Genomic DNA, 25321 nt, shown 5'->3' on the forward strand with positions numbered 1-25321 from the left:
AAAAGACCCGAGTACGTTGGGGAATACGGCTTGATTCAACACATCCCAGGGAACCTGCATTGCCAGATTGAAAGAAAGACTTTTTCAAGTCTACTTGGTGGTCCTTCTCTGCTTTGCAGGTGCGTGACTCAAAATCGCACTGTCTTGAAATTCAATGAGCGGATTCGGTTGTCCACAAATTCCTCGCCCTTTCAACGATAAAAAACGATGGCTATGTCAAACACAAGTTAAGTTGTCTCAACTGAGTTGTCTTCACTGGGATGCATTTGAGGGCATCGAGGGAAAAAAATGCTTAAAAATTTGCAGTAAAAATACAGCAGAGTGGATGGAACAAGATTGGCAGAAATCTGTTGGTTGCTGAGGCAACACGGGGCTTCACTGTGCTGTTGCCTCTGTTTCTGTGTGTGCTTAAAATTTTTCATAATAAAAATGAGAAATTTGTAAGACTGCAGTTGTATCAAGTCTGATTTGAACTTCAAATCTTGTTTTGGGGCTTGCTTTGTGTCTCCCAGAGATGGGACTCTTCTTCTTAAATGTGAAAATGGAGATTGGAGACCCCAGTTCACCAGACACATTGAGCCCTGGTGGTGTTCAGGTTTCATGATTTGATCAAGCCAGGGAAACAACCAGCTCTGGATTTCCAAGGTCTGACCCTCAAACACACTCCTGTGAAATGCTCTTGCCTTTTAGTTTTCTTTCTTGTCGTCTTCCAATAATCTCCTTTTCTTGCCTTGGGTATGGATGGAATCCAATAGCAACAGTGTCCTGGGGTTGTGCAGAATGAAGGGTCTACCTTCGTTCCACACCTACCTACCCTTGCCTGCTGAGGCTGGGCCTCGGAGGAAGTTCCTGGGGCCCAGAACCTGAGCCCACGGCTCTGCCCTGTTCTTGACCCAGTTCAGACCGGGACGTGTTGCATGTCAGGAAGTGGATCTCAGTCACAGGAGGGGTCTTGCCATCTTTGTTGGTGTATCTAGTGTAACTGGGTGGGTGGGGGCTGGGAGCCTGTGAAGCTTCATCCATCCACGGCCCTCAGAATGGTTCCCCAGATCATGTCAGCTGGCTTCCATATTAGATCTGATTGAGAATGGAACTGTGGTCTTAGTCCCAGCCATCGTTATGGGGGTCCTGATACCTTATTTGCTTTTTGTCACCTCCCTCTCCAGGAACCAGGATTTAGGGGCCAGATGCTCATATAGGGAACAGGGCTCCTCAGCCTTGTCTTGTCCCACCCATTGAATCGGCGGAACCCCTTGGCCATGAAGTCTGAATTTACTGCATCTCTTTGAACAACATACTTTGGATTTTGGCCACGCCCTCAAGATCCAGACTTAAGGTAGGTTCAGTCTTGTTGCACAGGCCTCACTTGTCCCATGGCCGGTTTCCTGAATGGTGGTGATGCCTTTTTCTTGTTCTCATGAGCATGGCTGAAACAGGATGCAGTTTACATATGGGACTTTCAAGAAAAGCACAAGTGAAAATACATTTAAAATTCAAAAAACAGGGGCATCTTGGGTGGCTCAGTCAGCTAAGCGTCTGACTCTGGATTGCAGCTCGGGTCATGATCTCGGGGTCATGAGACTGATTCCCACATCGGCCTCCACGCTGATCATGGAGGCTGCATAATATTCTCTCCCTCTCTCCCTCTCCCCTCTCCCCGCCACAACCTTGCTCATGCTCTCTAGCTCTCTAAAAAAGAAATACGATTTTAAAAAACAGAAGAGTGACACCTTTAAGGTCCAAATTTTTGACCCTAAAATAGTTCATTTGCTTACCTATTTTGTTTTGTTTTTGGTTCTTTGGTTTGTATGTCTAAGACAGGGGGCACATTTGTACTGAGAGCATCTCCTAGACTTGATGACACAGACCTTTTACATTCTAGACTGCTTGCAAGCACTGAGGTCATCTGCCACAGTCACACTGGGCAAAGCAAAGGCTTTGGATTTGGGCAGATGTGGGTCTAAATCCTTTGCCAGCGTTTTCTAGCTGTGTGACCTTCACCAGATTACTTAACCTCTCTGGACTTCAATTTCTTCTCCTGAAGAACAGAGGTAACTAATAAGTGTTGGCAAGGATGTGGAGAAAAGGGAACCCTTGTACGCTGTTGATGGGAATATAATTCGGTGCAGCCACTATGGAAAACAATATGGAGGTTCCTCAGAAACTTAAAACTAGAACTGCCCTGTGGTCCAGGAATTCCACTTCTGGGTATTTATCTGAAGAAAATGAAAACACTAACTTTAAACGATGTCTACCCCCTCCCCCATGTTCACAATAACCAAGACACAGACACAGCAACATTAAGTGTCCAGTGAAGGTTGAATGGATAAAGAAAATGTGGTAAAATACACACTTGCACACACACACACACACACACACACACAAACACACACACAGGAACATTATTCAGCCGTAAAAAAAAGAACAGAATCCCACTCTTTGAGACAACATGGATGAACCTTGACGGCATTACACTAAGCGAAGTAAGTCAGAGAAACATAAATACTGTGGGATCTCATTTACCTGCGGAATATAAGAAAACAAAACAGATGAATAAAACCAGAGACTAGGGGTGCCTGGGTGGCTCAGTGGGTTAAAGCCTCTGCCTTCAGCTCAGGTCATGATTCCAGGGTCCTGGGATCGAGCCCCGCATCGGGCTCTCTGCTCGGCCGGGAGCCCGCTTCCTCCTCTCTCTCTCTGCCTGCCTCGCTGCCTACCTGTGATCTCTATCTGTCAAAAAAAAACAAACAAACAAAAAAAAAAAAAACAAAAAACAGACTAGATTGGTGGTTTGTGGGTGACAAGGGGAGGCAACATGAGGAAAGGGGGTCTAATTACAAACTTTCGGTTATAAAATAAATAAGTCATGGGGACGTCCTGATGGCTGGCTATGATTCTAGTTAATAATAATGGTATTGCGGGTTTAAAAGTTGCTGTGAGTATATCTTTTTTTTTTTAAGATGTATTTATTTATTTGAGAGACAGCGCCTGTGAGCAGGGAGTGGAGAGGAGGGTCTGAGAGAGAATTTCAAGCAGACTCCCCACGGAGTGCAGATGCAGGGCTCGATCTCACGACCCTGAGATCGTGACCTGAGCTGAAACCAAGAGTTGGCACTTAACGGACTGTGCCACCCAGGCGCCCCGCTGAGAGTCTATCTTAAAAGTCCTCTTCACATGAAAAACAAAAAAAAACCTTTTTGCAACTGTGTTCGGCAACATGTTAAATAGACTTATCCTGGTGACCGTTTTGCCGTGCATACAAGTATCAGATTCTTGTGTTGTGCATCTGAAACTAATATAATATCTCAATGCACCTCAAAAATAAAATTTTAAACAATGAAAAATAGAGATAGCAATATCTACTTGATAAGGTTGACATGAGGATTATTAGATCAATTGTATGTAAAATGTACCTCGTAGTATCTGGCAAATTATAGAATCTCACTGAGTGTGGCTGTTACTCCCCCTCTCTCTCCCTTGGGTTCAGAAGGGCCCTGGGTGTTCAGATCAAATAGGTCAGGCAGAGAGTGATCTAACGTGTGGATGGCCTCCCACTCCCCAGGTGCCCTTCCGCATGGAAGAAAGAGTGCAGAGCCCAAGGGCCATCCTTGTCTCCATCACGGAAAGTGTCAAGGGCTATTTCTTCATGAGAAAATAGTCTTAAGATTTTGTGTTTCGTGGAAAGGCTTTGGGGGGTTTAATGAACCTGAAAGTGCGTGGTGCTTCTCATGAGCTCTGTGCATTTTTCTGGAAAGATTGTCCATAGCTTTTATCGGATAGTCTAATGAGTATTTTCATTCATTCCTTCAACAACTACTTTTTGAGTGTTTATTACGGTCTTGGTGTAGAGAGTATAGCAGCAAAGAAAACAGGACAAAATGCCTTCCTTGTGGAGTCTAATTTCCAGTGGACCTGCTCATTTTTAAGAATCACTGATCTAGGGGTGCCTGCCTGGGTGGCTCAGTCGTTAAGCATCTGCCTTCAGCTAGGGTCGTGATCCCAGGGTCCTATGATTAAGCCACGCATCAGGCTCCTTGCTTGGCGGGAAACCTGCTTCTCCCTCTTCCTCTGCCCCTGGCCAGTGTTCCTTTTCTCGTTGTGTCTCTGTCAAATAAATAAATAAATAAAATCTTAAAAAAAAAAAAAGGATCACTGATCTAAGCAAACCAAGAAGACTCTGAAATGGGATTTTAATTTGCCAATAGTCCTTTTTTGGGTTGCATTGAATTATAGACTCCAAACATCTGTCCGACTGGGTCAGATCCGCTCTCCGCAGCCCTGTATATTTAATACAGCGGACACCCAGGGAAAGGATTAATGGAAATTTACTGATTATATTCGACACCAGCAAATTTCCTCTGAGCACCCCACTGTGGAACCACAGGAACAAAGGAAGGTATGAGACATGTGGCCCAGCGAAAAACGATGACAGAACAAACAGACGAAAAACAGACACTGGCATTTGGGGATCTGAGGGACCCGCACTGACTCTTCCGCTCCATAACCATGAGAGAATTAGATAAGGGGCGCAAATTCTCTGAGAAACGGCATTATCTGGAATCAGAGATGCTAATCTCACAGGGCTGTTGTGCCCATTTTTTAATTTTCTTTTTTTAATTTAAATTTTAGTTTGTGAACACAGTGCAATATTGGTTTCTGGAGTAGAATTCGGTGATACAGTAAACAACAGGGCTGGCCGTCGGGGAATGTTAATTCTCTATATCTAAGACGATGATTCCTATAACGTTAGCATCATGGGTCATCAGCGTAAAACACACACACATGCACGCATGCACACACACACACAAGTGTGTTTCTGATACTGACCAAACTCGGCAAACTTTAACTTTTTTCCAAGTGTAGGATTCACAAAACACAAACAGTTACGATAAAAGCACATGAATGGCTATTGATTACTATCAATTAAGGTAATTTTATTTTATTTTAACTTATTTGACAGAGATCACAAGTAGGCAGAGAGGCAGGCAGAGAGAGAGGAGGAAGCAGGTTCCCCGCCGAGCAGAGAGCCCGATGCGGGGCTCAATCCCAGGACCCTAAGATCATGACCTGAGCTAAAGGCAGAGGCTTAACCCACTGAGCCACCCAGGTGCCCCTAAGGTAATTTTAAAAACAAAACAGTATGGGCAGGCTGGGGGGCACAGTCAGTTGGGCATCTGCCTTCGGCTCAGGTCATGATCTCAGCATTCCCGGGTTGAGCCCCCCCATTGGGTTCCACACTCAGTGGGGAGCCCGCTTCTCCTTCTCCCTCTGCCCCTCCCCCTTCTCATTCTCTCTCTCTCAAATAAATAAATTCTTTAAAAATAAATAAATAATGCATATATAAAAACAGTAAAAGGGTTTTAAATTCAGCATAAAAGTTCTTGAAATCAGATACATTTGGTTTAAAAGCTAACATATTAAAATGTGCTCAAAGTTGCATATAAATATGTAACAATATTAGGTTCAGTTAGCCAACATATATTGTTACATATTTATATGCAACTTCGAGCACGTGGAGTTTTTAATAAAAAATATAACAATATACTGCTATATATATGACAATGTATAACATTTAATGTAAACATTTAATGTATTTTCTTTATTTCCTCATTCTACTCCTAAGTGTGGTCATGCACTTGCTTTATCTCTGCTGTCACGACCCTACAAGATGGACAGGAAGGGGCTTTAGCTGCATTTTTCCAGAGCAGAACCGAGACTGGGGGACAGTGGCTGCTTCCAGCCGGCTCTCTCTCTCCAGCTTTGCATGGGTCTTGGGAACCGGACCTGCAATCCTTCAGCGCTAAACCTGTCGTTCGTCTGGGTCATTAGGAGGGTGGTTTCAGCTCAACGTGAGGCAGCACTTTGTAGACAAAGCTGAGCTCCTGTGACTGTCGATGCGATGCCTCGTAGCTGAAGCCCAATGGCCACTTGAGATTATCTGCTCCCTCTTTGCAGAGGCACCTTCAAAGTCTTAGAGCTCAGATCTGCCAGTCCTTCCTTTTTCCCTGCAAAACGATCACCGAGCCCTTCGGTTGAACTCACATTCCATGGCGAATTAGGAGAGAGGCTGGAATTTGGAATCACAGAGTCCTGCATTAGAATCAGCAGAATCGGCATTTATATGAACATAGTGTTTACTATCTCCCAGCCAGCTCTATTTGTAAAACGGGGACAATGATGAAAACCTCCCAGCGTGGTGAGCATTCAGGAACATAACACGTATGTGTAAATTTCCTGATGTCATTCTCCCAGGGCTGCCATGTACAGTTGCTCAGGTTGTGCCTTGCTCAAGGGTCCCGTTCCAGGGAGCAAATGGGGTTGGCAGTCCAGCCAGTGCTCAGATCCTGAGTCTTGTGCTCTGACAGGGGCTACAGCTGGGGATGGAAAATGGCCTTGCATGATTTGCACACTCGGACTGGACATCCCTTCCTGTCTTAGGGGACTCTGAATGCCATGCATAGGCCCTGCCTTCTTTTCTGTCTCCTCTTTTCTCCTCTTTTTGACCCTTTGATGAACATGAGGCATCAAATCGACTACACCGAGCCACTCACCATGCTCTAGGGGCTGTTCAGCCCCCACGGACTGGATGGCACCCACTTCTCAGCAAAGGAGAGGAGGAAGATTTCTTGTTACCTCCGGGGCCTTGACAAGGATTGGTTCTGTCTCCAAATGAAATACCCTTTAAATTGCCCTTAAATTGGATTGCTTGTCTCAGTTAAGTGGAATCCTATGGACTATAAATCTGACTCGAGAGGGCTCAAGTTACTTGGACTAAGATGCTGCAAAGGGGGTTTCCCAAAATGTAGAGCAGTCATCTATGGGAAAGCAATTATGGCCCCCCATCCTTCTCACCAATGATGGGAGCACCCTCCTTTTTGGATAGCACGTATGCTCGTGTACATGTGCACACGTATGCACACTCGTGCACGCACACTTGGGGTGCGGTGGCTGGACTCTCGTGTTCCAGGGCTTCCATCTAGACCAGGTATGGTTTCTTTGATGAATGATAAGCAAGTTACCGAGCACAGTGATTTTGACTCATTTCGCTTGCTGTTTCTAGAAGGCCAGATCCTTCCAGGCACTGGTCAGGATGCAGCCTGCCCTTCCTGGCTGGCTCTCCATTCCAGGTGCCCCTGTGTCTGCTGCCCTCCGACAACCTGGGTAGAAGGCAGCCCAACCTGCGGGGACTAACACGGATGTCAAAGGTCTCAATGTCAAAGGCATGTCACCCACTCGCCCAAAGCTCAGTGTGGGGAAGAAAGATGGGCTCCTCATGCACTGAGTTCCCAAGGCCGAGTGCGGCGGCTGCCTAGTCATGACAGACGGCTGAGAGGACCAAAGCACACAGCAAACAGACGGGAAGACGGGAAACAGACTGGCAAGATTGCTACATAGGTGCCACAGCGTCTGTGCGCAGCAGTGAGCAGGCCCCGGACAGGGAGACTGGTAGCGACATGCAGACAGACCTGGTAGGGTCAGGAGGGGCTGTTTGCAGAGGTGAAGGGGTAGGGGACGCTCTGCATGGGAGCCCAAGCCAAAAGGGACCTACACTGATAAAAGAAATTAGTTCCCAGGAGGGTAGGAGTGAGGGTGACTATTAATAACACAATCACAGCAACTGTAACGCACATTTATGTATATTACATAATCTACATCTGTATATTGCCTATGGTGTCTCATTTAATTTGCACCCAAAAAAATCCTTCGAGGTAGAAGGTAAGCGCAATTATTATCCTCCAGCTGAGCACACGTAGCTGCAGCAGCTAACGAAGTCGGGACCACAGCGAAGCTCATTAATCATGATTATACGTGGTGGCCTTCAAAGGCCTTAAGTGGAAAGTGACATTGGAGGTTGGGAGAATGAGGGTTTCTAACCCAGTGGCTGGGAGCAGAGCACCAAGGAAGGTCCCTCTGCCCCCTGCACCTGATAAGGTCCTGTAGCTCTGAGGGGGCAAGAGGGGACAAGGGTACACAAGGTTAGAAAGGACACCAGGGAACCCCACACTCTCCTCTTTCCTCAAGTTAGAACAACATCAAGAATTTTTTTTAAAAGATTTTATTTATTTGTGAGAGAGGGTAGGGGGAGATAGAGAGAGCACAAGCAGGAGAAGCGGCAGGCAGAAGGAAAGGGAGAAGCAGGCTCCCCACTGAGCAAGGAGCCCAACATGGGGCTGGATCCCAGGATACTGGGATCGTGACCTGAGCCAAAGTTAACAGACGCTCAACCGACGGAGACACCCAGTCGCCCTCCACTTCAGGAATTTTGGAAGCTCTATTTAAGTCTCCAGATTAAGGAGGAAGCTCCTTTGTTGACCACTTCTGGTGGCTGGCACTGCCTTCTACCTAGAAGACTAGTCTCCCCAAGGAGACCTCAGGGGCCAGGCACGGTGGGTCTGGGGCAGAGGCAGGAAACTGGCTGGCTGCTCAGTTTTATCTCAGAGAAGGAAAGAGAACCTTCCAGATTCTTGCAACATTGTCTAGGGTGAGAGGAAACACGTGGATGGAAGGAGAATGAGTTTGGGTGACAGGCTGGAGAGAGGAACAGCCTGTAGAGAGGCAGCCCCACGCATGCCACTGTTGCGTGTTAACGCACTTCCTGCTTCTTGGCGTGTTTGGGAGACCAAGATCAAACATGGGAAAGGGTCTGCCTTACATTGTCCGGGTCAGAATGCTGTGGCTAACTCTGATGATGTTACAAAATATTGGGGCTCCTTATACTGTTTGCAAAAACGGGTCTCGTAGACATTAGAGCTGCCCTTTGTATTTTTTTTTAAAGATTTTATTTATTTGACAGAGAGAGATCACAAGTAGAGAGAGAGAGAGAGAGGAGGAAGCAGGCTCCCTGCCTAGCAGAGAGCTCGATGCGGGACTCGATCCCGGGACCCTGAGATCATGACCCAAGCTGAAGGCAGAGGCTTTTAACCCACTGAGCCACCCAGGCAGCCCTGCCCTTTGTATTTTAAGTTGTGTATGACTATTAAGCTTCTGGTCATCTCTTGAGAGGCCCTGGAGTAAGAGAGAACTTGTTTGATAAATCATAAGTGTCCTTGAAACCTGTGTCTTGCATGGCCTAAGCAGGGGCTCCCAGCACAAGAGAAGAGGCTAGATTAGCCATCGGTTTCCAGAGGGTCACAATATACCTAGAGTGCACCACACAAGCTCCATGGGTGGCCTTCCCTGACTTATTCTTAGAGCAGGCATTGCTACTCGTTCTAATTTCCCCTGGGGCCAATTCAACTGGTAGGGCCTTAAGGAGGGTCAGAGAAAGAAAGAGAGAAACCTTCTCAGATCCTGATGAAGATGGGTCCTCAGTCCCCAGGGCCTGGATGGAGCAGGGCAGCTTGCTTTGGAGAGTAACAGAGGGAGGTTCAGGATGAGTTCGTTCCAAGGATGTGCTTCAGACCCTGAGATTGGCAAATACTATGACCAAAGCAAGAAGAAAGTATATAGTGGGGAATAGGAAAGAAAGCCCAAGCCAGGTGCAGCGTATGAACAGAAGGAAGCAAATCCAAGGCCAGAGGATGAATGGCTCTGGATTCAATGGATGAATCCAATGATTCAGTGGGTCCTGTCATCCCTGCACGTATATTCCTCCTCCTGGGGTCACAGCTTTGCTCCTCCAGGCAGGGAGTTAACAGAGGTTCCTGAAGACAATAGAGAAGCAGAAGGGGAATTCTGGAAGTAAATACTACAGTTTTCGCTCATTTCAAAGAAACAGCCGGGAAACCAGAAGGGCCAAAGGGATCAGGGAGAGCCAAGAATGCTGTCTCCCAACTCTGCCCTCCCAGGGTCACCAGGCAGCCAGGACTCAGGCTGCACAAGAGTCACAGAACTAGCAGATATCTATCTGGGAAGGGACGCAGGCGATGGCTCTTTCAGTGTCATCCCCCAAGCCCCCTCCATGCCCCCTCCTCGAGCCCCCACCAGGCTCCCAGCAGTCTGCAAAGATCAAGGGATGGAAATGAGGAGAGGGTCGTCCCCGCCGAGGCTGTGGGGAGGTTTGACTGACATCGTGTTTGCCACATTAAAGGAGAAGGGTTTTAATGGCATGAAAATGTCTTTAATCACAGGAGCTAAACCGTGCGCGGTGCAGGTTCAAGGTGATAGAGATGCTCTCGTTCAGACAACTGCATTTTCCTCTCACTTAGATTAATTCATATTTTAATTGCTCCTCTGCCTGATTGAAGTGCGGAAGGGAGCGCTTTGATTCCTTTGATCTCGGGTTCTCCCGGCAAGGCCAAGGTCAGGCAGGGGCGCTGGAGCAGAGTGGGAGGATGAAGTCGGAGGAGGCCCCCAGAGGCAGGCGCCACCCGTGAGCCGTGGCGGTCTCCAGGGGGAGGACAGGTTCGTGGCCAGTGGGGATGGGATGGGGGTACGCCTGGCCCCCCTGAGCTAGAGCTAGGGGCAGGACCAGCCAGGAGAAATCAGGTGACGTCTTCAAGTGAACCAACCATCGTCCTCCATGGACCCTGTGGTTTGCGTTGGTAAGAATGTAGCTCATGCTGTAGTCACCTGGCAGGGTCCCCAGGTCTTCCCGCCCTGATGCGGGGAAAATGCAAAACGCTCCTCCTGTAATTTCTCTGGGATCCTGAGGGCATTCCCCCTTGTTCTGATTTCACGTCCCTGCTCACATCTCTGCAGTGGCTGTTCCCTTCTCTCTGCCCTGAGTAGCCAACAGGGGACGCGTGCCCTGTTTCCCCAGGGGTAAATCCAGGGTATTTGTATGGAACAGGGGAGTCACAGCCAACCCTGTCAAAGGGAGCATCAGAAACACACTTCTTAGAAGTTCTTGGGCCCTTCCCACCAGCAAGGGATCCCTCGCAGCCTAGCCACTCCCTGGGTTCAACAGCCACGTGCCTGTCCGGGCGACTGTTTCTTGTCTTCTAGTCTTCTTTACCGGTGTTAGCCTCTCGGGGCAGCCGGAGCAAAGTCCTACAAACTGGGGGGCTTCGACAACAGAAATGTCTTGTCTCTGGAAATCCAAGATCAAACTGTTGGCAGGGCCATGCCCGCTCTGAAACCTGTGGGACAGAATCCATCCTTGCCTCTGTCCAGCTTCCAGGGATGGCTGTCAGTCTTTGGTGTCTCCTTGGTTTACAGCCATCACTCCAGTCTCTGCCTCCGTCATCCCGGGGTTCTCTTTCTGGCTTCACAAGGCCATCTTTCCTCTGGGTGTGTCTGTGTAGCCCCGTTTCCCTTCTTGCTAGGACACCAGTCATTGGGTGAGGACCCATCCTAACCCAATATGGCTGTGTTTTCACCTGAGTACGTCTGCAAAGACCGTATTTCCAAATCAGGGCACATTCATATGTACTGGGGGTTAGTACCTGTATGTAGCCTTTTGGGAGCCCAACATTCCCTCATTTCTGGAAACTTGAAATCCCTCTCTCCTCAATGGGCTGAGGAGTTCAGCTCTATGGGTCTGTGCTCCAAGACTTCCCCATTGACATCCAAAAAGGCACCAAAGTATTTTCCCAAACATAGTCACTTCTGTCCCTAGGATGGGAGTATTTTAAAATAAATGTTTTACCTACTTGTCCATAGTTATAACTTCAGACATTTTTTTTTCTTCTTTAAACTCTTGTATTTGTGGTCACGATGCTGGAAATGGGACATTATTACTTTCTTTTTAGAGGTTAGGGACTGAGGCTACGGGACGCCTGACATCGTGCAGCTAGCTGGTAAGTGGAACTCACTGCTGTTCGGTCCCAGAGCCAATCCCAGTAAGGCGCAGTGGATTCTAGCTTCCTCACCCCTCGGCCGACCTTGTCCTCTACCCCCCACCGCCGTCCCCATCCCTGGGCATTGCAATGACTGCCTCTGTTGGATTCCTATGTCTGTTCTACCAAATCACTGCATACTGGGTGGTTTAAGGCAACACACACTTATTGTCTCAGTTCCAGAAGCCGAATTCCGAAATCAGTGTCCCTGTGCCAAAATCAAGATGTCGGCAGGGCTCTCCCAATGGAGGCTCCAGGGAAGGATCAGTCCCTGGCCTCACCCAGCGCTGCTACCACTCCTTGGCTTGGGGTCACATCGTTCTGATCTCTGCCTCTGTGGTCCCTTGACCTTCCCCTCTCCATGTATGCGTCCACTCTCTCTGCTTCCTTCTAACAAGGATACACATTTAGGACTAACCTAGATCGTTCAAGAAAATTTCCCCATCTAAGGCTCCTTACTTTACTCATAACTGCAAAGATTATTTGCCATATAAGGAAATGCCCATGGGTTCTGGGGATCCACACTGGACTCAGCTTTGGGGACCATGATTTGAATGACCCCGCCCCCTTGGTCTTTATGGCTCTCTCCTGACTGTCCTCCCTTAGGCTTGTGGCTTATAGGCACTGGGTTCCTTGCCCTCCTGGCTCCTTCCAGGAGTGGGAGGTGGGTGGGGAAGAGGAAAGGAGAGGTTCTTACGTGGGGCCCGTACCACAAAGAGGCACCGGGGAGCTCTCTCTGTCTGGGTGTTATAAAATGGTTGTAATAGTGCTTGTTTGAAAACGAGTCGAAGACCATGTCCTGAGGATGAATGTGCCGGCTGTTTTGGATGGTAGATAGCCTCTTTGAGCCGCCAGGATCTCATAAAATGGAGGTCTTGCAGAGCCAAGATGGGAAATTATTGTCCTACTGGGGAAAAGCATTCTTCGAGTAGGGAGGGGCGGGAGGATGCCGTGGGCGGACCAATGACGAGGCTCCAGAGCACGTCTGCCACCGCAGGACTGAGAAGTGGCACCTCTCCACCCACCCCCTCACAGATGACAGTCATCATTGCCGATCGCTCACAGGGGCCTGGGGTAAGAAATCCCCAAGCGCTCATCAGGCTTTTCCGCAAGAACACCTGATGTTGAACGCTTTCTGTCACTTGCTGTTTTAAATCTGTTTACCCTACGCAGAGTTCATCTGCATCAGTCTCAAAGCGTAAGGCTTTTTTGCTGTAGACATTTTGGGACAGGGGCACTGTGAGGCCCCAAGGTCAACGTCTGCTCTCTAAGACGAGGCTCTGGATGATCTGGATGAAAGAATGCCCTTGGGGTTCTTGATCTGGGAGGACGTGTGGCTGCTTTTGTTCAGCGCAGCTGTGGGACTGCTCTGTGGATGTGATCATAGCCAGATGAGGTGGGCTGGTTGCGCTTGGCTTTCAGCTGAGAAAACCACAAATAAACAGTTGTGAGAGGCCTTCCTGGCAGAGACTGGAGTGTCCCTGCTTGTCTGAGTCCTCGAGCGCATTCACCAGGAATGGGGAGCATGTGGTGTTTGAGCCACACGGTGATGCTTTTGAAAGTAGAGAGACATTACTCAATTAAGTTGGAATCCTGGGCATAGGTCCAGACTGCGTCCTTTTACCGTCTGGAATGAACTTGCACTTGCACAGACGGCTGGCCTTGGGTGACACTGTGAAGTTGATTTGGGGACGTTATTTCCTGCCCTCGTGCTCTGTTCTGCTCTGCCTGGTACTCTGCAATCATCCTTCCGGATGGCAACCATCTCCCACATCTTCTTTTACAATCCAGGAAGTGAAGAGCCCGGAAAAAGGGGATTTGGGTTAGCAGGATGACAGGAGATGGGTTTACAACTTGTCTCCTCTCTGTGGAAAAGAAAACAGGTGTTCTTGGTGGCCGTGACCAGCCAGGGTCCAGCACTGCTGGGGTCCTGCTGAGCCCAGCTCTGCTTGGAGACGCTGCTTCTCTCATCTGGCCTCCAGGCCTTGGCGCTCCGTGAGATGGCTGATGGATAGCTGATGAATTTGCAGATGTGCTCATGACTTCACCCTTTGGGGGATGACACGTTTTTTAAAAGGGTTTCTAGAGAGTATCTCCATGCAAAGGAACGGATCTCTTATGTTGGCATTTCACCTACTGGTGGCAGTTTGACCAAGGAAAACTTCAGATATGGGATGATTTGGAGGACATGCATGTGGGTGACTTTTATTATTCTTGTGCAGAGAACCTAAGAGTCTATTCATGGTGGGAGAGAGGGAGAAAGAGAAGTGTATGGGAATCAGGAAAGATGAAGGGGAGGGAGGAGAGACAAGACCGGAAGGGAAGATAAAATAAAAGAGGGAAGAGGAGGAAACATGTAGGGGAGGGGCAAGGAGAGAAGGTGGGATGGGGCAGGAGAGAAAGGGAGATGGAGGGGGTGGGGAGCAGGGTGTAGAAAAAGGAGCAGACGAAGCGGATGCTTCCTGCACTGGGACGAGCTACCATACACATCAGGTCTGTCTACCAAGAAGACGAGGAGGCTGTAAACCAACCAAAAACATTTATTTCAGGTCTTAGGGATTGGCAATTGGAGAGACACAGACTGGACCAAAATTGCAAGTATGCTCTGAACTCCAAGAGGGGAGTATAGGCTTATAAAGGCAAGCTCCACAAGGTTTCATAACTTGTCTTGAAATAATTATGACTGGTTCTGGAAGGGTTAAACTAATCACGGAAGACACAATTGGCTATTTGGCTGATGGATGTTACATGATCTCTATTTCAGTCCAGAGGAGGAGGATGTGTTCCAGGAGGTGGTGGACTTAGAGTTGACTAGTTGTAATTGACAGAAGTCAAATGTCCATGGTGTTTCAAAAATTGAAACAGGAGATATGCATTGGCCGGACTTCCTCAATGACCCTCTCCTTCTGAATGACTTCTAGCTATGCCTCCTTCACTTGGGAATCCCCCTTCACAGGTCCCACCGACAGAAAATAAAACCAAAGTAACCAAAAACCAGAACAGAACCTTCCCCGACCCAAGAGAACCAAAAACGACAAGGTCATCCTTGATGCACTTCCTGTAGGTCCCAGACTCACAACCAAACAAGCTTATCTCTGACTTCTACAGGTGTGATGTCTCAGGATATTGTCAGTGCTTGCAGATCTGATAATCATGTCAGAAAACCATTCTCCACTGTGAATGGACTAATTGCAAAATGAGTAATTTGGTGGGGGTGTTGCTGTAAATAACTACTATGTTTCTGCGATGGTAAGCCAGGAGTTCTTTGCAAATTAACATCTTAATGCTTGTCTCTGAGTCTTCCTTTCAAAGTAAGAACCCACACAACTTCATTCCATACCCAAATAGAAGAAGATCTATTTCTGGTGACTTTTCTCTAATCCTGTCCCAAAGATGAAAGATCTAGAAGGTCAAAAAGCCTCAGTGTCTGGCACTGGGTGGCTTAGTGGGTTAAGCCTCTGCCTTTGGCTCAGGTCATGATCTCAGGGTCCTGGGATCGAGCCCCGCATCAGGCTCTCTGCTCAGCGGGGAGCCTGCTTCCCCCTCTCTCTCTCTGCCTGCCTCTCTGCCTACTTGTGATCTCTCTCTGTCAAATAAATAAACAAAATCTTTTAAAATTAAAAAAAAAAAACAAACCAACAAGCCTCAGTGTCTGGCAAGCTCGTCCCCTCTTGTCTGCCTTTACATCTAATTTTCTTTCAGTTCTTTTGTTATTTTATATCATTTCTCAGATTCAACTTTGATTTCTTGTTCCCCTTGCACTCTTTCTGTTCTATGTCTTCATGCCACCCCCCGCCCCCCAATTTCTCAGTGAGCAACAATCTTTATTTTGATCTCCCTTATCATGGCACCAAACTGTCTTCTCCATGACCTGAACTCCTGCCCAGACAACGTTTTTTCCTGTCATCACTTCAACTCTCAGGAATTGCAGCCTAGAGGAGGCAATGCAGACATCACTATGGTTGCCAGCTGTCATGAACCGACCTGCCCTTGAGTTTGGGAAGGACGGCTACCTTCCCACAAGTCTAACTTCACATACACATCGGGACTCCTCTGGTAATTCTCCTCAGCCTCTTCCTCTCCGTTTTATATCCTTTGGCCACTTGTGCTCCTGATTCTTCTTTTTCCTCCCATCACCAGAGCTACTCGAAGTGCGGGCTAGCAACCACATCCCTTGGGAGCTGGTTAGAAGCGAGGTGCGTGGGGTCCCATTCCGGATACACGAAATCCGAGTCCCCATGTCCCCAGGGACCTGTACTTGATCAAGCTTGCCAGCTAATTCTTCATGCACATGGATATTTGAAATATACTGTTCTAGACCATAATGTCTCCCAGCAATCTGTGGCAGGATGGGATCTGCTGAAGTTAAATTATTAATTAACTGATTCATTATTTGGGGGTAAAGTTGGGTCTAGACCCCAGTGATCCTAAGTGTCCCTCCTTAACTTAATCTCCTTGTCTCTCTCATTGCCCTGTAGACACTGAGTCGGGACAGTTAAGGAGCTGGTCTGTTTTTAAAGTCAACCTTCAGAAAGAATCACTATCCTACCACCTACATAGCCTGGTGTGGCCCTGCCCACTAGACAGTGACCCGGTCTCCTGCACCCCAGCATACTATGCACCATCCTTGGGATGTTGGCCCCTTAGTGACACTAAAAGTCACACCATTTACTTTTGAGGTCCAAGGGCAGAGACGCCTGAACATGGAACCACCAGGGATGCTGGTGAGTCCAGAAAAATCTACCTGGGCTTTTATGTAATGACAGGTCTACTCATGGGTATGTCTACACTACATTCTCTTTAGTTTCTACCCACTTCTAGCTTTCCATTCTCTGCTCTGGATGCACTGTGGATTCTCATCTGGTACCAAGTTCTTGCTCCCAGATGGAACTCCAATTTCTTATTCCTCGTTTGACTTACTTTAGTTTCTATCCCTTGTTCTTCACGGAAGAAGAAGAAGTTGGTCTGCTAGGGTTCCGCACGCTAGCCAGTAACTTCCTAGGATTCCATGCGTCCTGATTCTATTCCTTATCCTCAGCTAGCCCTGGTACATGGAAAAGACAGGGACAGGCCTCAGGCTTACCACTAAGATGAAAGAAAATTTCCACTTGTAGAGGCCAATTGCCACCATGTTTCTCGCTCACTTCCCGTACTCCTGTTTGGACACATTGGGTCCTCCAGTGCAACATGGCCATTTTTCAGTTCTACCTCTTCTGTGTTCACCTCCTTCCTGGCCCACGCTCCATCCTTATCTTTCTTCCCTTGTACACATCCTTAAATACTCCTACTCCTTCCTCTCACCATCCTAACTGCCCCCAGCTCAAATTTTAACCTCTCTCCTGAGCCAAGGGACTGAACATGGCTGGAGAAAACCATCCTGCAGAGTGGACAGCTCTCTCTTTAAATCTATGTTCATAATTCTCAAGTGGAACCTCAGGTCCTCCCAGGGGTCCTATTACATTTTTAGGATCTAATCTCTCACACTGCCTCATCTCACACTCCCTCCTCTGTAATTCCTGGAGAAAACAGAAGTGTTGGGAGAACCACACGCCACCTTCCTTTACCATCATATAATCTACTTGCATGGCTGCATTTTACACACATTCTCTACATTCCCTCTTTAGAGCAGACGAAGCGGTCTTGCATGTATCCAAGATGAATGTCACTGCTTGACCATCCTTCTCTCCCCCTACAATGATCGTGTTCTCGTGGTCATCATCTTCTCCCTCTCTCCAAAGCCATTACATTGAACTTATGATGCTATCCTCACAGTACACATCTTTTAGAAAGATCTCTTCCCGGGGCGCCTGGGTGGCTCAGTGGGTTAGGGCCTCTGCATTCGGCTCAGATCATGATCTCAGGGTCCTGGGATCAAGCCCTGCGTCGGGCTCTCTGCTCCACAGGGAGCCTGCTTCCTCCTGCCTCTCTGCCTAGTTGTGATTTCTCTCTGTCAAATAAATAATAAAATATTTAAAAAAAAAAAAAGAAAGATCTCTTCCCTGGGGTCTGCCTTCTCCTTTCACTACCTCCCTATTATAGCCAAATTCCTCAGGACAGTGTCTCCACCTGCCGCCTATCCTTACCTGTCTCACAGTCTCTCTTCAACTCACGATCATCAGCTTTTTGTCTTCGCCACCCATGGCAAAGCCTTCCACCAAAGTCAGCCGTGATCTTTATTCTGCAGATCTGCTGCTCACTTCTCTTTGCTCATTGGACTTAAGACTTCGGCAGCCTGTGGCACAGTCACTCACGCTTTCAGGGGTGCAGGGTCACTGCTGGACCCTGGTACTACCCCAACCTCAGTGTGGCTTCTCGACCTTCTAACCTTCAGCTTTGCACCTATACCCCCTCCCCTTCTAAAACCCAAAGACTTTGGTCTTCTGGAAGTTGCCCTGGGGGTCATGGGAATATCAGCGAAATGTCGCCAGTTGGTATCATGCATTTTTCTTATGGAGGTGTAATTAATATATAAAATGTATCAGTTTCATGTCTACAACATAATGATTCAGTATTTGGATACACTGCATGAAATGGTCAGCACAGTAAGTCTAGCTAACATCCATCAACACACATGGTTATAATTTTTTTCTTATAATGAGAACTCATAAGACCTTTGAAGATCGACTCTCCTAGCAACTTTCAAACATAAAATACACTATTATTAACGATAGCCACCATGCTTATGTTACCCCCACCCCAAGTTATTTATTTTATAGTTGGAAGTTTGGACCTGTTGACCGCCCCTCACCCATTTCACCCCCAAACTCCCACCCACATCTCTGGCAACATCTCATCTGCTGCCACTCACTCCTGTCCATGTGTCCGCTTTTTTTTTTTTTTAATTCCACATGTAAGTGAGATTATATAGTATGTGTGTTTTTATGTCCATGTTGTTGCAAATGGCAGGATAAGACGGGCAGGATAGAGGTGCCTGGGTGGCTCTGTGGGTTAAAGCCTCTGCCTTCAGCTCAGGTCATGATCCCAGGGTCCTGAAATCGAGTCCCTTATCAGGCTCTCTGCTCAGCGGGGAGCCTGTTTCCTTCTCTCTCTCTCTGCCTACCTGTGATCTCTCTCTGTCAAATAAATAAATAAAATCTTTAAAAAAAAAAAAGAGGGGCAGGATAGTACGGTGGGTAAGGACACAGTCTTTAAAATCAAACTGTCTTTGCTCTGTCTCTTATCGTAAGTTTTAGGGTCTTTCTGAACTGCTCTTAGATTTTGGCTCATGCCCTCACTTGATTATGGTCTTGGCTCCCCAGAGTCCTGGCTGGGTCTCTCCAAGCACATCAGTACCCTCTTTGCTCCATGCCTCTCTCAATCTCTCATTACCTGCTTTATTGTCTTCAAAACAATGTCACTACGTCATAGCGCATAGCTGGTCTCCCCTTGCTCCTGGAATGTGAGCTCCCTGAGGGCAGAGACATCGGTTTCTTCTTGTTGTATCTCTACGCCCAAGATGGCGGCAGTTGGCTGGAGGTAAGCATATGGTCCCACCTACCTTCATGTCGACAGACACAGAATTCGGAATGCATTCCTTGTGTCTTTCTCCTCCTTTCACATCCTAAGGCCTGGAACAAGCTCAATCAATATTAATTGTATGTTATATATATATTTATATATATTTGTATATATGAATTGTATTATATATAATTGCATTATATGTGTACACATATATGTATATATGTACACATGTACACATATAATGCAATTATATATATCTGTATGTATTACACATATCTGTATATATACACACATATGTATTCACATATATACACATACAAATATGTATTATATATTTATATGTATTAAGTATATATTGTGTATATATTTGTATATTATTGTAATATATACAACATACACACATATGTATTATGTATATGAATGAACGGATTTCAGAGAGTCTCTTGGAGATGACTCTCTTGCTTTTAAGTATGATGACAAGACGATGAGCCCCATTTGATGAGCCCATGTTCCACATGGATGTTCTGATCAATAAAAATGCTTTCCATCGGAAAAATAAGGCAAGACACTGGGCAGGAGGACTCTCCTACACAGAGCAGGCAGGACTGTCATTTCAAAGATGATCTTTTCTGTCGTGACCACTCCCCACCTCACCCCACACCAGCTTGTCCGGCGTTAGCTACGTTTGCATATCCTGCCTTAATTTGATTAGCAACGGATGCTATTATCTGAGGGGATCTAAATTGCGTCTTCCTGTGCTAATGAACTACTGCACCAAGTGTGTGGGGATTGGAGAATGAGATGGATTTATTAGTGAACGCCTAATTAAAGGGACAGTTGCAGAGTTCTGGGGCCAGGGGTTGGCGGTGGGGGGGGAGCGTTTCCATTTCTTGTAAAGATTGGCATTTTTAGGACAAAATGGAAATGTTGCACACCCAGTTGAAAGTTTTCCATGTCACAATATAGAAACCGGATATAGCATTCAACTTCATTAAATGTGGTAGAACGTGACGTCCCCCTTCTGGTTGGGGGGGTCTGCAAGCCCTTCTGTCTCAGTGACCCCCAGCCTCACTCACAACCAGCCCTGCTACTTTTCTTTTCTTTTCTTTTCTTTTCTTTTCTTTTCTTTTCTTTTCTATTCTTTTCTTTCATTCCCTTCCCTTTTCTTTCTTTCTTTCTTTCTTTCTTTCTTCCTCTCTCTCTTTCTTTCTTTCTTTATAATTTTTATCCAACACTGTCCTGAAAATCCAGCTCTGAAACAAATGATTTTTTTCCCTACTAAAGTGGAAACCTGCACCTGACGCTCTGGGGACCCCTTGGCCCCATCGTGTTCACACAACATGTGTTAATGACCCTTTGCCCTGATCCTCTGTCCACAGGGCTTTCTACCCATCAAGGAGCACAGTAAAAAGGGATTCCATCATTGCACCTTAATTCTCCATCATCCTCCTTCATGTGAAATGCACAGAAAGGAGAATCAATGGCTTGGCTTGCTATTCCAAGCCAATCTAATCATCATTAGCCAATCTAGTCATCATTAAGTGCCATGAAGATTAGCCAATCTAATCATCATTAATGTGCCCTCATTAAGATGCTTGGTTTCACTGGACCAAGAGCTTCTCACTGGGCATCGGGCAGGAAGGTGGGAGCTCCCATGCAGGAGAAGGGAAGGGGACAAAGGGGATGGGTGCCTGGGAACGAGTTGGTGTACAGCAGCAGAACTAGTATTGAACTCAGCCCAGGCCCCTCCTCGGCCAGCTCTCTTGACGTCATACCTTGATTTTCTAGCAGTGCTGAGAGTTTCAATATCTGCTATGGACTGTCAGCACCCATCAAGGTGACCACCACATGCCCCCGATGACAAAGAATCCAAGAGGGAGACCAAAGCCTGGAGAGGCTTGACTGCCACCAAGGTCACTAGAAGTTCTTACAGTGGCACAAAGGAGGAGCGTAGCAGACACATTGGTTGGCGTGGGACAGTGGGCCTCAGTAGAGAAATGACTGAAAGGAGGCTGGGCAAGGCAGCTTTCCTCAGTGAAGATAATCCTTCTATTTAAAAAATTCACTCTCTAAATTATCTTTAGCATCCCAGCTGCCCTCCCTTGCAAGTCAAAGGGGTTTTGCCTTCTCCTCGTAGCTCCAGCCAGGCGAAGGATGGAGAGGCCGGGCGAGGGAAGCTCAACCTTTATTTTTGCTAACCAAAGACACTGCTTACAATGACTGGTTCACTTGCAGAAGCCCTCGAGTACAATGTCCCTAGAAACATTTCTTTATTCTTTGAAGATGTCTCACAAGGATGTCTCAGAGAGTGTGGTGTCTTGGGTTACAATTTCTGTAACAGACCCAGAGAACAGAAGAGACGTGTTTTCCAGCTATATGCACGAGAATAATCTCATCCATTTATATAATGAATAGTAGTCTATTCCGTGAGATTTCCCCAGCCGGCCCGCTATGTCTTCTTTTATAAAATAAATAGAGGTGCACGGTGAAATCATCAGCTCCTTTTCTGCAGAACCCAGCTGAGGTTTAATATTCGTCTCCCCTGGTAAGAAATCACGACTGCCTTCTTCAGTGGGGAAGTTGCATGGTCAAGAGATCCCGTATTTCTCCTGGGCTTGCAAATAGCATATACAATGTCATCATCCTGGGTTTAAAGAGGAGGGGAAAAGATAAGGCCAAAGCTGGCGAAAAGGTTCCCCGAAGAGAGAGAGAGACCAAGAGTGCGTATACATGTTTTCAGCTCTGGCTCATAGGAAACAGCGTCTGCATTGACATCACCTCTTCTATAGGGGGTGGGACCTTAAGGCAGAGTCCTCCTTGTCAGATACTTGAGGTGATGTCCAACAAGAAGTCGTGTCTGATTTGGACCAATAGAAATGGCTGGGGAGTCCAAGAAACAGGCTCATGCTTCTTGGGGAGAAGGTCTGGTTAGAAACGGGATGCTAGGGGGATGCCTGAGTGGCTCCATTGTTAAGCATCTGCCTTCAGCTCAGGTCATGATCCCAGGGACCCCTGCTTCGGGCTCCCTGCTTGGCAGGACTCGACTCCTCCTGCTTGTGTTCCCTCTCTCGCTGTGTCAAATAAATAAAATCTTTTAAAAAAGAAGAAAAAAGGAAAGAAATGGGGTGCCAGGCTGGAGGGAAGGTGGGTTGGAGGAGGGGGTCACTGGGTGATGGGCATGAAGGAAGGCACAGGTGGAATGAGCACTGGGTGTTATGTGCGATGAATGAGTCACTGACCTCTACCTCTGAAACTAATAATATACGATGTGTTAATTAGCTGCTTTTTTTTTTTTTAAGAAAAGAAGAAGAAGAAAAGAAATGGGGTGCCTGGGAGCAGGCAGAGGACTGAGCTTCAGGTCTGGACTCATCACCGTGGGAAACTGCCACAAAACCCTACTGGAAAGAGGGAACCAGACCAGTGGTTGGAGTTCCCAGCGAACTAGGGTCTGGGAACCAAGCCTGGGAGGGCTGGAACTCCTGACCTGCACGTTCCAGAGTGAGGGTCAAGGTGGTGTCTGAGGGTGAATCTGCAGTTGAGATACAACCCGACTAAATCAATGGCGTCTTAGTTAGGGAGGACAAACATGACACAGAAGGCAAAGGCGATCGTCAGAGCACATCAGGACAGTCCATGAGAGCCCTGTTTGATGGCTGGGAAGTAGGACTTGAAAATAGTCCTGAAATGCTGACACAGAGAAGGAATTACGATTCCTCTCCTGTATTAAGTGCCTACTATGTGCCAGACACTTGGTCATTTTAAAGCTATTTCAGATGCTTATAACAACCGCACCAGAAAGTTACCCCAATCTCTCAAACTGGGGAGCTGAGACCGAGAAACGTCTAGACAACTTGCCCAAGACCTTGGAGCCTAGAATATTGTAGCTAGAATTTGAACCAAATGTACGTGACTCCAAAGTCCCCTTCGTACAGAAGTCTGTGCCCTTGCCCATGGCTAGGCGTGAGCCTCTGGGTTTGAGAAAGTGGAGGGAATCATCCACAGAGGAATCTGGGTTTCTACAGAGGATCCACAGAAGAAATCTGAAAGCAGGGAGCACACGTAAGACCTCCTGTGTTGGGGTGACTTATCTGTTCCCAGATCCCACTGTCTGCTCTCAGCCGGGCTTCCAGGGGCTCAAGGACAGGGTATGCCAGTGTGGTGGTTTTCCAATCTCTGCTCTGAGTTTGAGTGGGGCTAGAGCACTCAAGCACTGATGGTTTGCACTCCTGACTTGAGAAGGGGATGCGCCCTGGGTCTGTTATGCCAGCACATCGTGGATTCAGGGGGGCTGACTCTCACTGGGGAGTGATGTTTTGAGTGCTGAGAATTTGGTGTATCTTGAAGGACAGCTTCCTGCTATGGTTGGTAACAGAGTCTGTGCTGTCCTTTGAGTCGGGCCCTTTGCCGGAGGGGGATGGGACGTGAAGGTGACAATGCAGATTACGGATTCTTTGCACAGATTCCTAAACTTGAAGGAGGTCAGTGTGGAGCCCTCTTGTCCGAGGAGATAGAATCTGTCAAGCGTACTTGGAGAACAGTTGTTGTGAAATGCTGTCTGTGCTGAGGAGGTCAGGGATCCAAACAAAGGTGCTTTGGGGGATTTTGAGATGGTATGAGATGGCTTCTTCCAAAAAAAAAAAAAAAAAAACGAATTCAGGCAATCCTACATGCTAACATCCCACAAATCCCTAATATGGCGGGGGTGGGGACATAGGACATCTCCCCGCTGCAGAAGCTACCATGTCTGCACAAAGCCGCTGACTATGGTTAAGAAATGTAAATCTCTCACCATTTCCCAGAGGTCCCAGTGTGATGAGGCAGATCTTAGAGTCCAAGTCTGCAGGACTAGAGGCTTTCAACGCTCCTTTTGCAAATGGGAGGCCAGAGAGAGAGAAGATGACGTTCGCAGGGGGACCCAGCGGTGAGTGGAGGACATGGGTTGGAATTCAATCCCTTAACACCTTGAATATCAGTGAATACTATTGTTATTGTTGTTGTTTTTAAGACACTCTATCATGCCACATCCATCAAGAACTCTATAAAGCGGGGCACCTGGGTGGCTCAGTGGGTTAAGCCTCTGCCTTCGGCTCAGGTCATGATCTCAGGGTCCTGGGATCGAGCCCCACATCGGGCTCTCTGCACAGCGGGGAGCCTGCTTTCCGCCCTCCTTCTCTGCCTGCCTCTCTGCCTGCTTGTGATCTCTCTCTGTCAAATAAATAAATAAAATCTTAAAAAAAAAAAAAAGAACTCCATGAAGCAAGGGTGTTTGGGTCCCACCCTCTGTCACTTCTATGCAGGATCCTCAATTTTATGTTCTCTGCTTCAGGATAAAATGACTGCCTCTCAACTTGGGCATACCAAGAGGGAGGCTTTCTGGTCTCCCCTTGTTATCATAAGCTGAGCACTGGGTCCTCTTAGGATCAGGCTAGAGTCAAGGTTCCAGGGCCCACTCCTGATCGACTTTGATTTCCTTATCATTCCCAGGACATCCGGAATCAAAGAGAACCATCACTGTTTCTGCAACCGCCCTCTGTTTTCATACCCTGCTCCCGAGTCAGGTTAAGTGCCACGACATAAAAGGGCGAATTCTAACAGAAGTCCAAATGAGGGGTGCCTTGAAATGCCCCACCAACGCTGGCATGGAGAAGAAGTGTGTCTTGACTCATGTGAAATGTCTTTTGTCATGGAGGTGGAAGACAGGACTGTGGTTAGGACCCCTGAAACCATCTCCCTGGACAGCTCCCCCGCTGATTTTCTTTTTTTAAGGTCCTCTTTATTCTGTGGGGAAGATCTAACTGGGAATGGTTCAGGAAGAGTATCTTTCACATATTTTTCACATCTTTCACTCATGACCCAGGTCACCTCTGTCCCAATAGACTGCATTTTTCATGGACTGGACTCCACCCAGCGTGATAAGCCCCCCCAAACTCACACACTTAGGTGCCTGTAATCATCACCCATTTCTCCAAGTCCATCACGAAAAGCATCCCTTCCTTTCCTTCCCCTTCTCAGCCTAACTCCCACCAGGTACTCGAGCATCATGCAGCTTAATACTGAATTCCTACCGTCCTGTGGATCCCTTTCTTTTCCTAGCCCCGTGGTGGCAGGGGAATTCTGCCTTATTTGATGTTATAAAACAC

General features: G+C 47.3%; 1 long non-coding RNA gene across 1 annotated transcript; it reads left to right on the forward strand.

Annotated features, from left to right (window-relative positions):
* Positions 1-516: 516 nt before the first annotated feature.
* On the forward strand, positions 517-24836 carry LOC125090896 (uncharacterized). Its single transcript, XR_007124514.1, has 3 exons — positions 517-645; positions 1167-1336; positions 24666-24836. It is a non-coding gene; the product is annotated as an uncharacterized LOC125090896 (long non-coding RNA).
* Positions 24837-25321: the final 485 nt, after the last annotated feature.

Source organism: Lutra lutra, chromosome 18 (genome assembly GCF_902655055.1).
Source record: "Lutra lutra chromosome 18, mLutLut1.2, whole genome shotgun sequence".
Lineage (NCBI taxonomy): Eukaryota > Metazoa > Chordata > Mammalia > Carnivora > Mustelidae > Lutra > Lutra lutra.